Genomic DNA, 15374 nt, shown 5'->3' on the forward strand with positions numbered 1-15374 from the left:
AGGCAGAGCCCTGCTGGTTCTGCACTCTGACCGCTAGAGGGCGCTGCCTTCCGGTTGAAGTCTTCCTGAACCCAGGCTTTGGCCCCCTGAGCCGGGCGCGGGGTGGAGCTTGCGGGTTCACCCAGGAAAACCTAGAGGCAGAGGTCTAGGGTAGGGGTATGCAATTCCGGGCCTGATGGGTCCTGGGGTCACAGCCTGTACTAGAGTTGCAGCTGGCACTAAATAGCAGGAAAAGTGGTGGGGCGGGAAGTTGGGACATTCTGGGTCCACCACCTGTGTGGGGACAAGTCTTATCTCCCTCATAGAGCAGAGTGGGCAAAGACATGGATGCTGACTAGGTTGGCACCAGACTGGCACTCTCACCTTTTGGCCTTTTCTCGGGGCTTCCTGAACTCCCTTGGCTGCCTAGGGCCTGTGGACTCTCAGTATGGAGTGACCTCAGCCACAGCCAGCAGGGCATGGACTCCTTTCCCTGACCTTTGCAAATGGGAGACCACTGAGTCTTGGATTCAGATGCAAGCTTTCTGTGATGGAAGGCACGTTTCTAAAGCAGGCTCACGTTCCTTTTGTGTTTCAAGCTGCATCATGGGAATGTGATGATTAAATGGCACGTGAAGCTGTACCCAGGGTTTTCTGGGATATGTGGACTGTTACTGGTGGGGACAAGATTGTAAGGAAGAGGCTCCATTCTCTCCTCTACCAAAGCCCAGACCTAGCCTCTCAGAGGAGCTGGAAGGTTAGCAATCCACTTCACAAACACCTCTGTTTGCAGATCTCCCACAACATTGAAAAAAATACTTGAGGCCCAGAGACAGGATTTCATCAGTCACCACAACTTCCTTAGAGTAGAGGCAGAGTTGTAAGTCAGCCAAAGTTCAGGCAGGAGACCCTTGGATCACTTGTCTGCTTTCTCAGGCCTCCCACTCTGACCCCTCTCAACACACTAGAGCAGAGGCCTTCTCAACCTTAACATAAATGCACTATGAACACTTCTGTTGTCTGGTGAAGCCTGTGGATCATCTTCTCAAAATAACGTTTAAAAATTCATAAAATAATATATATAGAATAACAAAGGAAACAAGTTATATAAAAACAGTTGTCCAAACATTAGAAGAATGTGTGATAGAGTGGTGTATGGGCTTCTTTAGAATTAGCATCAGTCTAAATAAACAATTGTAATTTCACAGAAGTGATGAGCATATATGACATATTAAAAAATCTGCGGCAAGCCTAAAGAGATTTGTAAATAACTGTAATTTCTATTGATTGCGAATTCTAATGTGGTTTGTTGCCTACATTCATAATGGAAGCAAATGCTAACTTTCAACTAGAGACTGGTGAAGATAAAGATGTAACGTTTCTCCCTAATTCACGATCTCATGAGTGAATCCATGCACTCCCCAGTTAAGAGGTCCTGCAGGACAGGCTCCTTATTTTGCCTGTGGGGAAACTGAGGCAACCAGGTCTCCTGATTCCTAGGTGAAGGGTCTTCCCACTAAAGTGCATAACTCTGGAACTTGGGAAGAACTATCTCCAAACCAATATCTTCACCCTGGAATTTCCAGGTTTACTCTGCCAGAAACATGCAGTGGCCAAAGCCTCCCTTGTTTGCATCACCCCTAGAGCCTACATCTGGGATGTGAGCTCCTCTCAAGGCACCTCACAGGGCCAGCTCCAAGCTCCATGGAGCCTAGTGTCTTTTCCCAGGCTAGGCTTGGGATCCAGAGGAGAATTGATTCAAGCCTTGCTAACTTTCCTCTGCTAACTGTCTCCTTTTTATTGATAAGAATGACCCTTTGTCATTCATTCCTCAAGACTGAACAGAAGAAAGGAGCCTGGAGGACTTAGAAGTACATAAGCAATTTAGACTTTGGTACAGTTACAGTTTAGACTTTGGTACAGTAACAGTACAGGTACAGTTACTTCAAGGAGTTCACCTGGCTTTCCCTCCCATGAACACACAGTGTGGTTCTTTCCCATTTGAGGAAGTTGTCAGGACAGGGTGTGCCCCTGAATGCCTCCTGGGGAATATTGAGCACGCTGGCTTCGTGGGCGTGAGGAACACTTCTCTTCCCAGGCTCTTGAAGGCAAAGAACATTTTGAGACATGGGGCTTCCCAGGGACCTCACTGGAAGCCTGTCCTTGCCTGACCGGTCCTGTTGACTGTCCCATCCCCGCTCCCAGGCCCCAGGTCCCCAGTGGGCCTCTTTACTTCAGGACAGAAGTTCTTTCCTGCTCTCAGGCTGGGGGCTCTGGTGAAAGCTCTGTGAATGAGCTCTCAGCCCCCAACTTGCTCTTCATTTTTGTTGAAGCCCCATCCCCCTCTTCTGTCATTGCTGGTGCCCTCATTACTAGTATATATGGTCTTTTAACACCAGAGATGAGTTCTTTAGTAGCAATCATGGGTCTTCCTACTTTTCTCTTCCTCCTCCACCCCAACTGTGAAATCTTTTCTTCTCTGTCTCCTCTACCTCCTTCTCTACCACTTTCTCTTTTTCCTTTTTTTTTTTTTTTGGCCTGTGTTAGAAATAGACTAAGGTGCTGAAAAGGCTGAGAAAAACCACTCTTTGTTTTCTTCACCTTGAGGGACAAAGATTTTTTACTTGGTAGCTCACTATAAGGATAAGACTGAAATTAGAATATCTTAATATCTTGTCACTATAAGGACAGAATGTGCCCTCAAGTATAAAGTAAGGTGCCTAGTCTTTTCTTGAGAGAAGATTTGGCTTAGGAGTAGGACACCGAGGTCCTGATAAAGACATTGGGATCTGGGGTCAATCTCCTCTGGGAAGGCCCTTACCAGGTTATTCTTTCTTCTCCCTCAGCTCTGAAGGTGCCAAAAATTGACTCATGGGAGCATCCTGACCCAGACTAAGTGATGGCATTTTTATGTCTGTATTCTCTATGCTTTTACTTTTTACTTTCCAGATGGGCCTGTTAATCTATGTGGGGCTGCTTCTGCTGACTCCAAATATCCTGAGTCTGCCGTTTGACTCTCTAGACAACACCTTCCTGTCCTGGGCTCATTCCTAAGCCACATTCCACAATCAGTCTAATTACTGGGTCTTGGCTCAGATGGTAAAGAAACCACCTTCAATGTGGGAGACCTGGGTTCCATCCCTGGGTTGGGAAGATGTCCTGGAGGAGGGCATGGCAACCCACGCCAGTATTCTTGCCTGGAGGATTCCATGGACAGAGGAGCCTGGTGGGCTATAGTCCATAGGATTGCAAAGAGTCCAACATGACTGAGCTACTAAGCACAGCACAGGACAGAGAACAGAGCTGCTTCAGGATGAAGGGGAAGATGGGCCAGGAGTGATGCAGAGAGGCGGGGAGAGCAAGGGAGATGAGGGGTGATGGCAGTCAAAATGGTCCTGTACGTAGAGGTGAGGGGGTGGGTGACTGACCTTATTTCTTCACTCATGACCCCCTCACCCATTTCTATTCAGTTCTATTCCTCCTTGGTTGTTGATGGCTGGGGAGACTGCGACGATTATTCCTAAACTCTAGATTGTGTACTTTGGTAGAAAAAGCATTGGTCTGAGAATGAGAAACTTTGGGCTCTAACCTTTGCAAGGCTGGGCCAGGCCCTGTGCCAGAGGAACCCAGCACAACAGGAAGTCCCCTGGCTCTGCAGCAAACTCTCCATGATTGCCAACCAGTGCTGGGCTACCCAGGAGCCCTAATTGGGTTGGGGGAAGTTTTTCATGACTAGAGTACCTCTCCACTTGTGTGGACAGGGAATTCCTGTTTTGTAGTACTCTGTGCCCCACCCCCAAATAGTAACAGGACTTCTGGAGTTTGAGGTCCTTTCAGTGGACAAGGAAACCATTGTCTGGGCTTTGTCAGGTGAGACATACATCAGGAACATCTTGTTATTCCATCGAAGTATTCAGCTTTCAGTATTCATAATGAGTCAATTCCAGGAGCCTGCGGTATAGAAACCCTTGTTGAGAAGGGGGGTCTTTCATCCCCTTTCCATGTCTCTCACCAGCATCCTGGTCACAAGGCCAGCCCACCACGGCCCACAGGACACCTGGCCCTGCTGACATAAACTCTTAAATTGGACCTGGTATCTGGTAACCCAGTATCCTTCTTTGTTGTCCATACAATAGTGGTCAAATTTATGACCTCCTTGTTCCCTAAAAAGGAGATTTGTCCATGCTTGTCTCTGTGGGGTACTTAGAAGGTTGGCTGTGAGGGCATTCAGCATTTCTCATCATCCAGCGATTATATAACAAAGATTGTTATGAATGTGAAAAGGAGTTAAACATAACAGGGCTGTAGATGCATAAAGGTGGGCCCCCTGAGCCCCAACAGCATAGATATGTATTCACACTGGTTACTGCAAAAACCTCAAAGTTCTGCAAAGACCTGAGGGCTAGAAACTGAATCATAGAGGGCTTCTTTCTCACAGTGAGTTGGCATCTGTGCATCTTGTAAATAGTTGCCTAAATCATTTTCCTAAGATGCCGCTTCTGATCCCTCCCCACTGAGCATCATTGTATGGTAGGCACTGGGGGCTGACGTGCCTGAGTGCCGGCCTCCTCTCAGGAGAACACGCTCTGCTGAGGCCCCACCCCTGAGCCAGACCGACTGACTGCACCAGGTGCTGCAAGTCACCCAGAAGTGAGAGGACACCCAGGAAGGAAAGCGGGACGAGAGGCCGACCCATGCACCAGATACTGCTGGGCACTTTCATGAAAGGTGACATTTGAATTGAGCATTTAAAGAAGAGAGAATTTCAAAAGGTAAGTGCTTTTTAGATAGAAGAACAACAGGAATGAACAAGGAGTGGGGACACTCAGGGCTTGTTTGGAAACCAGTGAAGTGGCTGAGGTGGCTAGAACATAGGTTGCTTGCTGGCTGGAGGGGCAGCCCCATTGCCCACAGTCTCCCAGATGTTTATCTTGTCAGCTTTCACGTGTCTGAGGTACCTGAGTCCAATCACACAATTTAACAGCTGATATATTGTTTCCAAGATATTACTATAAAGTGCTGCATGTTAAAAGAAAATCTGGTTAGTTGTTAAATCATACTTATATCTCACTTCTGTAGAACTGTGAGGTCTTAGAGATGGAAGGGACGAACACAGTCATCTAGTCCAGTCCCTGGCAGGGTGTAGAAGCTTCCTTGTCAGTGGTTCTCAAAATTGAGCGTGTATCAGAATCACCTGGACAGTTTGGTAAAATACACATGTCTGGGCCCAGCCACAGAGTTTCTGATTCAGTAGGGTTGCGGTGGGGTCCACGGATCTGGGCTCCTAATAAGTTCCCAGGTGCTGCTGTTGCTGTAATTCTTGACAACTAAGTTATTTAATACTTCTTGAATCCTCGGCTTCCATCTCTAGTTGTGTGTGGCTCATGACCACTCTCAGCACCCACCCACTATTCTTTGTGGAACCCTCCAGTTGTTTGAAAATTCTCCCTCCTGTTGCCTTCAGAACTGCCTTCCTTTTACTTCCACCCAACCATTGCTCCTAATTCTGCTGAGAGCACCACACAGAACGTGTCTGTGGATGGTGGTTGAGTCACAGGCCTAGGCTCATCTCCTTACTCTCCCACTAGGTATGTGACCTTGGGCAAGTCTCTCAGCTTTTCTGGATTTTCCTGATCTGTAGAATGGAAATAATATGTTTCTAAAACAGCTAAATAAGATGTTTAGATTGAATAAGAAAGTGTGTATAACATAATTAGCTTGTTTTTTGGGCACATAGTAAGTACTCAATAAATGTTGAGTCTTAGCATTCCCCGGATTGCCTTCTCCATGTGTGTGCTTAGTCTCTCAGTCGTGTCCGACTCTTTGCAACCTGATAGACTGTAGCCCACCAGGCTCCTCTGTCCATGGGATTCTCCAGGCAAGAATAGTGGAGTGGATTGCCATTTCTTTCTCCAGGGTATCTTCCCAACCCAGGGATTGAACCCAAGTCTCCCACATTGCAGGTGGATTCTTTACTGTCTGAGCCACCAGGGAAACCCTTCTCTATTGGGATCTCATCAAATCACTGAAGAAAGTTAATCATTTTAGCTAACATTTCTGCTTTCTGGGATAAATATCTTTAGTTTCTTCACCTATTCCTTATGGCACAGTGTCAATATTTCCTTCATTTTTGTTACTCTGCTCCAAACAGAGTCTGGTTTGTAAAGTTCCCTTGTCAAGTGTGCATGGGGCTCAGACCTGCCACTGGCCTCAGCATAGTTGGAGCCTAGTATACTCAGTGCCGCCAAAGATCACTTTAGCTTTTGTGGCTAACTTCCACGTTTCACTTGACCCCATCAGACTTTTAGGCAATGAAATGCCTGAGGCCACATCTGCACATAAGGAAAAATTTGTTTTTCTGTCACATTTCCCCTTGAAGCTCCCCTGGCTGCCTCCGCATGGGGCTCTTACTGTATGTGGGGTGTTGGCTGGGGACATCCCTCTGATCCTGGGTCTGGCCTGGGGCTTACGCTTGCTTTGTGACTGCTGTGAGAGCAACCTGGGCAACAGGCCATGTGAAGAAGCATGTCAGAGGCTGACAGAGAAAAGGGATCTACTTCTTTTCTCTGTTTTGGCCTCTGCCTCTCCTGCCTCCATGGGCCTGGTTGGAGACCCAGCGTCTCCCCTGGGGAAGGGTGAACTGACCCCTTTGGTACAGCCAATAGTTTTCTGGAAGGAAACCAAACTTCAGGGCCAGAGGGCATTTAGAGCAAAGCTGTGTAGGCATTTCAATCCCCACCCCCTGCCTCTGTCTCTACTGGCCTCTTGCCCAGAGTCCTTGGTAACATCATGAGGAGAGAGTCAGGGCTGTTTTTTATGGGGATGGTGTGGCAGCTTCACGGGTGTAGATATTAGGGTGACAGGCAGGCTCTGGGAGCAATGCCTCTCACAGTTTCAATCCCAATTTCCAGTCTGTAGCGAATGGCTTACTGGGAATAATGACCTCAAGTTTTAAACTGAAGGCAGAAAAAAATCTGCCCAAGTCACTGGTGTCAAGAGAGAGTCTTACCTCTTCCTGGTCACAGAGGACACCAGTTCCTTTGCAGCCAGGCCTCCCTCCTGCAGAACTGCTGGCTTGGCAGCCTGAACACTGCCACCTGCTCCACATGCTGATCCATATGGCGATATACCAGGTTTTTTCAGGATACAGCAGCCTGGTGGCAGAAATGGCTGCAGTCACAGCTCTGTGTGTCTTCTGGGCTGGGGTGCCCCCTCACTGCCACCACAAAGCCACACTGTGCCATCTGAGCAAATAGGAAGACAGCTCCTTTCTGCAGTTCACTGCCTATTAGACAGCAGAGTCACACAGCATGTGGCTTTGAAGCTGCAGATCCCCATCTTTCCCTGCTTATGGCCTCTTGACAGCTGCTCCGCAAGTGGCAGGTGTGAGTTCCAGTCCTGAGCTCTGTTGTAGCTCTGCTTAGCTCTGTCTTTGGCCAAAGGAGTCGAGGAAACTAGCCTCCTGCATTTTGTGACATCTGCACTTCCTCAGCCTTCCTCCAGCACCTAGGAATCTCAGGCCTCCTGATGCCCGAGTCTTTGAATCAGGGACTTAACATTTTGTCCTCCAGAATATTTCCAGGCTGATCTAGGGGAAAGGAAAAAGATACTGTTTAGCAAGGGATCCATTGCTGAGGGTAGGATTTCAGCACTTGTGTAGCTGGGGGCATAGAGGCTGTATACCACCTTATGGCATATCAGTTGGGATCATCTTTAATCTGACTGGGGCTCCTGAGAAGAGGTACTTTCTTCAGTGGATAATGAAGGTGAGTATTGTATGTGTGTGTGTGTTTCTGGCATGTTAAAATTCTAAGCAATGGGGAAAAATAGCATGCACATGAATTAGTTGGTTCTCTTAACTAGAGTGTCAAGAAGTCCTGAGACCATCCTGAAGGAGGCAGTACTTTGAGGCAGGGGTGTCTTTTAAATCATGCCACAGACTTGGGTTCATTAATCTATTCCTTGTCTTGATTCTGTCTCACTGGCCTTTCACTCCTGAATGGGATGGTCCTCAGTCTCCCTGTGAGGGCTGGAGTCAGGCTGAGGCTGTGGCCTTGAAGTCTCTGGCACTTTCCTTGTTTACCTGTCCCTAAGCTTGTCCCTTTGGGGCCCCTGAGAAGCTGGAAACTTCCCAAGGACCATTGATCCTCCATTTCTGTGTCTTTCAGAAAGAGGTAAGGATAGACCATAATCGGTATTCCAAGAGTGCCCAGACTTTGATACATTCAGGAACGGAGGACATGGCCAGTTCTTGCTCTGTACCTGTTTTCCGCCCCCGCCCCCACCAGTGGAAAAGTACTGTGTATTCTGACCCCTCAGCTGGGAAAGGGAAGAGGGAGGGAATAACTACTAAAGTATCCTTTGTAGCCTACTTGCAAGTATTAATAAGTCACAGCTCTCTAGGGGTCCTCAGACCTGCCTTGACCTGCTACCTGGTTACTGAAAAAACACTCGAAAGTTTAACTCAGCAAACATGTGGAGCCACAGTGTGGGAACCAGCTGAGGACCATGACTTTGCCCTTCCTCCTGCCCATTGCCTGGTACTGCTGTAAAACATTTATCTCAATTCTGTATCTGGACCCTGGCCTAATAAATTCCTCCAAAGGTATGCAGACTAAACAGAATGCTTCTTCGGGTGTTGGATGAGGCCAGAGTAATCTAGGGAGTAACAGAGGAGATTGTCATAAACATTGACTCAGGGGCAGAAAACCGCTGGAGCTTAAAATATCAGGCTCCGGGTAAGTTAATGAGCTACTAAAAAGACAAGGATAATCAGATCTGAAGTTGGGGTAAAAATATGAACATATCAGGGATATATCTGAAATGCAAAGGGTGGAGGCTAGAATCTTGTACTAAACCAGGCAGATTGGTGTAGTAGAAGGACATTGGCCTTGGATTTATTTTTTATTGAACTATAGTTGATTTGTAATATTAGTTTCAGGTATACAACATAGTGATTCAATATGTGTATAGATTATATGCCGTTTAAAGTTATTGCAAAATAACGGCTATATTTCCCTGTGCTGTACAATATATTCTTATTGCTTACTTATTTTGTACATAGTACTTTTAAACTTTTAATCCCATATCCTATCTTGCCCCTCCCCCCTTTCCTCTCCCACCTGTAACCACTAGTTTGTTTCTACATCTGTGAGTCTGTTTCTGGTTTATTATATTTATTTATTTGTCTTGGTTTTTAGATTCCTCATATAAGTGATAACACACAATTTGTCTCTCTCTGTCTGACATATTCCACTAAGCATAATGCTCTCTAGGTCTATCTGCACTGTTGGAAATGACAGAATTTCATTCATTTTTATGACTAGTATTCCATTTTATATACCACATTTTCTTCATTTATTCATCTATTGATGGATACTCAAGTTGATTCCATATCTTGGTTATTATAAACAATGCTGTTATGAACATCGGGGTACATGTATTTTTTTTCAAATTAATGTTTTCACTTTTTCCAAATGTTTGCCTAACAGGAGAATTACTGTATCATATAGTAGTTCTAGTTTTAGTTTTTTGAGGAACTGCTTATTGTTCTCCATAGTGTCTGCACCAGTTTACATTCCCACCAACAGCTGAAAGGTCTCCTTTCTCAACACCTTTTCCAGCATTTATTATTTGTAGAATTTCTGATGATAATCATTTTGACAGGTGTGAGGTGGGATTTCATTATTGTTTTGATTTACATTACTCTGATGATTACTGATGTTGAGTATGTTTTCATACACCTGTTGGTCATCCATATTTCCTCTTTTTTGAAAAATGTCTATTCAGGTCTTTTGCCCATTTTGGAATCAGGATGTTTATTTTGATATTGAGTTGTATGAGCTGTTTATCTGTTTTGGATATTAATCCCTTATCAGTCATATCATTTGCAAATACTTTCTCCCATTCAATAGATTATTTTTTCATTTTGTTGATGGTTTCCTTTACTGTGCAAAGCTTTTAAGCTTTATTAGGTCTCATTAAAAATTTTTTTTTCTTTTCTTTTACTTTAGGAGATAGATCAAAAAAAATTCCTACAATTTATGTCAAAGAGTATTCTGCCTATGTTATCTTCTACAAGTTTTATGGTTTCAGGCTTACAATTAGGTCTTTAATTCATTTTGAGTTTATTTTTATATAAGGTATGAGAAAATGTTATAATCTCATTCTTTTGCATGTAGCTCTCCAGTTTTCCTAGCACTGCTTATTGTGGACACTGTCTTTCCCTCATTGTATGTCCTAGGTTAATTGCCCTCGTGTGTGGATTTATTCCTGGGCTCTATGTTCTCTTCCAGTGTATGTCTTGTGCCAGTACCATACTGTTTTGATTACTGTAGCTTTGTAGTACAGTCTATAGTCTGAAGCTAGGGGTGATAATTTCAGCTTTGTTCTTTTTTCTCAAGATTGCTTTGGCAATTCAGGGTCCTTTGTGGTTCCATATAGATTTTAGGATTATTTGTTCTAGTTCTGTGAAAAAGGTCATGGGTGTTTTGATATGGATTGCATTAAATGTGTAGATTACTTTGGGTAGTATGGACATTTCAACAATATTAATTCTTCCAACGCAAGAGCATGAGATAACTTTCTATTTATTTGTATCATTAATTTTTTCATCAGTGTTTTGTAGTTTCCAGTTATTTCACCTCCTTCATTAAGTTTACTCCTTGGCACTTTATTCTTTTTGATGAAATTTTGAACAAGATTGTTTTCTTATTTTCTCTTTCAGATAGTTCATTATTAGTGTATAGAAAAATAGCAAATTTCTATATATTTACCTTGTATCCTGCAACTTTACCGAATTCATTTATTAGTTCTAACAACTTTCTGTTGTTAGAAACTTTAGGGTTTTCTAGTGTCATTTGTTGTCATTGTTGTTCAGTCTCTCAGTCACGTACCACTCTTTGCAACCCCATGGACTGCAGCATGCCAGGTTTCCCTGTCCTTCACTGTCTCCTGGAGGTTGCTCAAACTTATGTCCATTGAGTTGATGATGCCATGCAAATGTCTCATCCTCTGTGACCCCCTTCTCCTCCTGCCCTCAATCTTTCCCAACATCAGGGTCTTTTCCACTGAGTTGGCTCTTCACATCAGGTAGCCAAAGTATTGTCAAAGTATTATCTAAGTGTAATGTCATCTGCAAATAGTGAATTCTACTTCTTCCCTTCTAATTTGGATGCCTTTTATTTCTTTTTCTTTTCTGATTGCTGTAGCTAGGACTTCCAATACTATGTTAAATAGAAGTGGTGAGAGTGAGCATCCTTGTCTTATTCTTTATCTTAGAGGAAAGGCTTTCAGCTTTTCACCATTCAGTATGCTGTTAGTTGTGGGTCTGTCATAAATGTCCTTTATTATGTTGAGATATATTCCCTCTATACCAACTTTGATGAGACTTTAAAATGAATGGATGTTGAATTTTGTCAAATGTTTTTTCTGTGTCAATTGAGATGATCATGTGATTTTTATCCTTCCTTTTGTTAATGTGTTTTATCACACTGATTGATTTGTAGATATTAAACCATCTTTGTATCCCTAAAATCACAAGTTTTTTTATCCATGGCTTTGCTCTGAACTTGGGGTTAATTGACTTGGTTAAGTCACTTCATCTCTTTGAGTCTTTTTGCATAGTAAAAAAATTGAATTGGTACAACTCAATAACAGAAAATCAAGCAATCTGATTAAAAAATGGGCAAAGGACTTGAATACACATTTCTCCAAAGAAGATATACAAAGGTTTAATAAGCACATTTCTATTCTTTCAGGAAATACAGATCAAAACCATAATAAGATGTCATTTCACACCCATTAGGATGACTGTTATTTAAAAAATACAGAAAATATCAAGTGTCAGTGAAGATACAGAGAAATTGGAAGCTTTGTGCATTGTTGATGATAATGCAAATAGAGCAGCTGCTGTGGAAACACAGTATGGCAGTTCCTCAAAAAATTAAACATAAAATTGCCATATAATCCAGCAAATACACTTCTGGGCATATACTCAAAAGCACTGAAAGCAGGAACTCGAACAGATGTCTGTACACTCATGTTCATAGCAACATTATTCACAATAGCCAAAAGTAATCCACTCAACACTGAGTGAATACATAAAATATGGTGTATACACACAATGGAATATTATTCAGTCTTGAAAAGGAAAATTCTAATACATGCTAAACATGGATAAACCTTGAAGATATTTGCTAAGTGAAATAGGCCAGTCACAAAAAGACAAATACCGTGTGATTCCACTTGTACAAGGTACCTAGAGCAGTCAAATTCATAAAGACAAAGAGTAGAATGGTGGTTGCCGGAGCCTCGGGGGATAAAAATGGACAGTTGTTTAATAGACATGTAGTTTCAGTTTGGGAAGATAAAGAAGTTCTGGAGATGGATGGTGGTGATTGTTGCACAACACTGTGAAAGTACATAATGCCTCTGACACTAAAAAAGGGTTAAAATGGTAAATTTTATGTTATGTATGCTTTTACCACAATAAAAACAATTGAGGTGGAGAGATCCAAGATTCTTGAAGTATGCCAATGCCAAGATAGAGATCCCTTCCAACTGTGGATACTGTGTTGCCACCTGAGCAGGCATCACCCCAAGTTCTGACTGCTGTTTGGACATTACATAACAGAATCCCTGGATGAAGACAAATGAACTACAACTGCACACAACAACATGGATGAATCTCACGAATATCATATTGAATGAAATAAGCCAGACCCGAAAGGAATACACCAGAGCAATTTATTGAAAAAAGACCTGCCTCTTCCTCTGTTTTTGTCATATTGCTTCTATTTGTATGGGTCTGCTTGGAGGCTTTTTAGTCTGTTCCAGTGTTACAGTTTACCTTGTGGCCATGTCATATTGTTGTAATTATTGTCTCTCTAGTATCTTGTTATCCAGGAGAACAGCTCCTTCCTTATTCTTATTTTTCAGAATCAGCTTGTCGAGTTTCACCAAAAAACAAACATGTGACCAAACAATCCCTGTGGGAAATTTGATTAGAAATACAATAATCTGTAGATCAGTTTGGAGAACTATCTTAGTGCTGAAGTTTCAATCAATGGATATGGTAAAATCTTCATTTGCTTAAGTTTATTTAGTTGCTCTCAATGATTTTTTAGAATATTTTAATTTGTGTTTTGGCTGTGCTGGGTCTTCATTACTGCCTGGGCTTTTCTCGTTTGCAGAGTGCAGGGCTAGTCTTTAGTTGTGGTGCACAGACTTCTTATTGCGGTGGCTTCTCTTGTTGCAGAGCACAGCTTCTAGAGGGTGTGGGCTTCAGCAGCTGTGGCATGTGGGCTCAGTTGTTGCAGTTCCTGGGCTCTAGAGGGTAGGCTCAACAACTGTGGCACCTGGGCTTAGTTGCTCTGTGCCATGTGGGATCTTCCCAGATCAGGGATCCAACCTATGTTTCCTACATAGGCAGGCAGATTCTTTACCACTGAGCCACCAGGGAAGCCCTCAGTGATGTTTTCTAGTTTTCTACAAGCATACCCAAATATTGATCCCCTCACCCTCTGGGGAGTCCGGGCAAAGCTTGGGACAGTTGGCCCTAGGCAGGTCACTCCAGCCTTAAAAAGCCTCATCTGTTTACTCTAGTGATGAGCTATGCAATTGTTACCAATTTCTCCATGTGACACGATAGGAAAAAAAATGGAAAGCATTGGGATGTCTTTTTACTTCTCTGTTCCTGACCACTTGCACAAAATGCTGTGTTGTGTGTGGGCAAAAATGCCATCCATGATGCCCCAAATGTTCTGAACTCTCGAACAGAGTTGCCCACTGTGTACTTCTAGCCCGTTTATTTCCATGAGCTTGCTTCTACAACATGTGCCCATAAATTAAGAGGTCTTGTTCTTGCAAAAACCACAATAATGTTATTTTCTATTGAGGATTCATCAGGTTCTGGGTGATCTACAAATGTCTTTTTAAGTCTCCAGGAAATACTCTAACGTTGTTAGTATCTGTTCTTCATAGAAGAAAAAACTGGAGTTTTTTTTTTTAATAAATTTTTAAGAATTGAAGTATAGTTAATTTACAATGTTGTTTTAGTTTCTGGTATACAGTGATTCAGTTATATATCTCTGTCTCTGTATAGTTATATATATATATAATTTTCACATTCTTTTTCCTTATAGATTATTATAAGATATTGATTATAATTCCCTGTGCTATACAGTAGGGCCTTGTTGTTAATTTTATATATAGTAGTGTACTCCGATGATGCTGTGAAAGTGCTGCACTCAATATACCAGCAAATTTGGAAAACTCAGCAGTGGCCACAGGACTGGAAAAGGTCAGTTTTCGTTCCAGTCCCAAAGAAAGGCAATGCCAAAGAATGCTCAAACTACTGCACAATTGCACTCATCTCACACACTAGTAAAGTAATGCTCAAAATTCTCCAAGCCAGGCTTCAGCAATACGTGAACCGTGAACTTCCAGATGTTCAAGCTGGTTTTAGAAAAGGCAGAGGAACCAGAGATCAAATTGCCAACATCCGCTGGATCATGGAAAAAGCAAGAGAGTTCCAGAAAAACATCTATTTCTGCTTTATTGACTATGCCAAAGCCATTGACTGTGTGGATCACAATAAACTGTGGAAAATTCTGAAAGAGATGGGAATACCAGACCACCTGACCTGCCTCTTGAGAAACCTGTACACAGGTCAGGAAGCAACAGTTAGAACTGGACATGGAAAAACAGACTGGTTCCAAATAGGAAAAGGAGTACGTCAAGGCTGTATATTGTCATCCTGCTTATTTAACTGATATGCAGAGTACATCATGAGAAACGCTGGGCTGGAAGAAGCACAAGCTGGAATCAAGATTGCTGGGAGAAATATCAACAACCTCAGATATGCAGATGACACCACCCTTATGGCAGAAAGTGAAGAGGAACTCAAAAGCCTCTTGATGAAAGTGAAAGAGGAGAGTGAAAAAGTTGGCTTAAAGCTCAACATTCAGAAAACCAAGATCATGGCATCTGGTCCAATCACTTCATGGGAAATAGATGGGGAAACAATGAAAACAGTGTCAGACTTTATTTTTTGGGGCTCAAAAATCACTGCAGATGGTGACTGCAGCCATGAAATTAAAAGACGCTTACTCCTTGGAAGGAAAGTTATGACCAACCTAGATAGCGTATTGAAAAGCAGAGACATTACTTTGCCAACAAAAGTCTATCTAGTCAAGGCTATCGTTTTTCCAGTGGTCATGTATGGATGTGAGAGTTGGACTGTGAAGAAGGCTGAGCACTGAAGAATTGATGCTTTTGAACTGTGGTGTTGGAGAAGACTCTTGAGAGTCCCTTGGACTGCAAGATCCAACCAGTCCATCCTAAAGGAGATCAGTCCTGGGTGTTCTTTGGAAGGACTGATGCTAAAGCTGAAA

The 15374-nt window shown here is 43.0% G+C and overlaps 1 protein-coding gene across 1 annotated transcript in view; it reads left to right on the plus strand.

Moving 5' to 3' along the window:
- Positions 1-4624: 4624 nt before the first annotated feature.
- PDZK1 (PDZ domain containing 1) overlaps positions 4625-15374 on the plus strand; it is a 55589-nt gene continuing 44839 nt past the window's right edge. The window contains exon 1 of the mRNA XM_055584537.1: positions 4625-4751. The gene's annotated coding sequence lies outside the window, so the exon portion shown is untranslated. The remainder of the gene's footprint in view (positions 4752-15374) is intronic.

The sequence above is a fragment of the Bubalus kerabau genome, chromosome 6 (genome assembly GCF_029407905.1).
Source record: "Bubalus kerabau isolate K-KA32 ecotype Philippines breed swamp buffalo chromosome 6, PCC_UOA_SB_1v2, whole genome shotgun sequence".
NCBI lineage: Eukaryota > Metazoa > Chordata > Mammalia > Artiodactyla > Bovidae > Bubalus > Bubalus kerabau.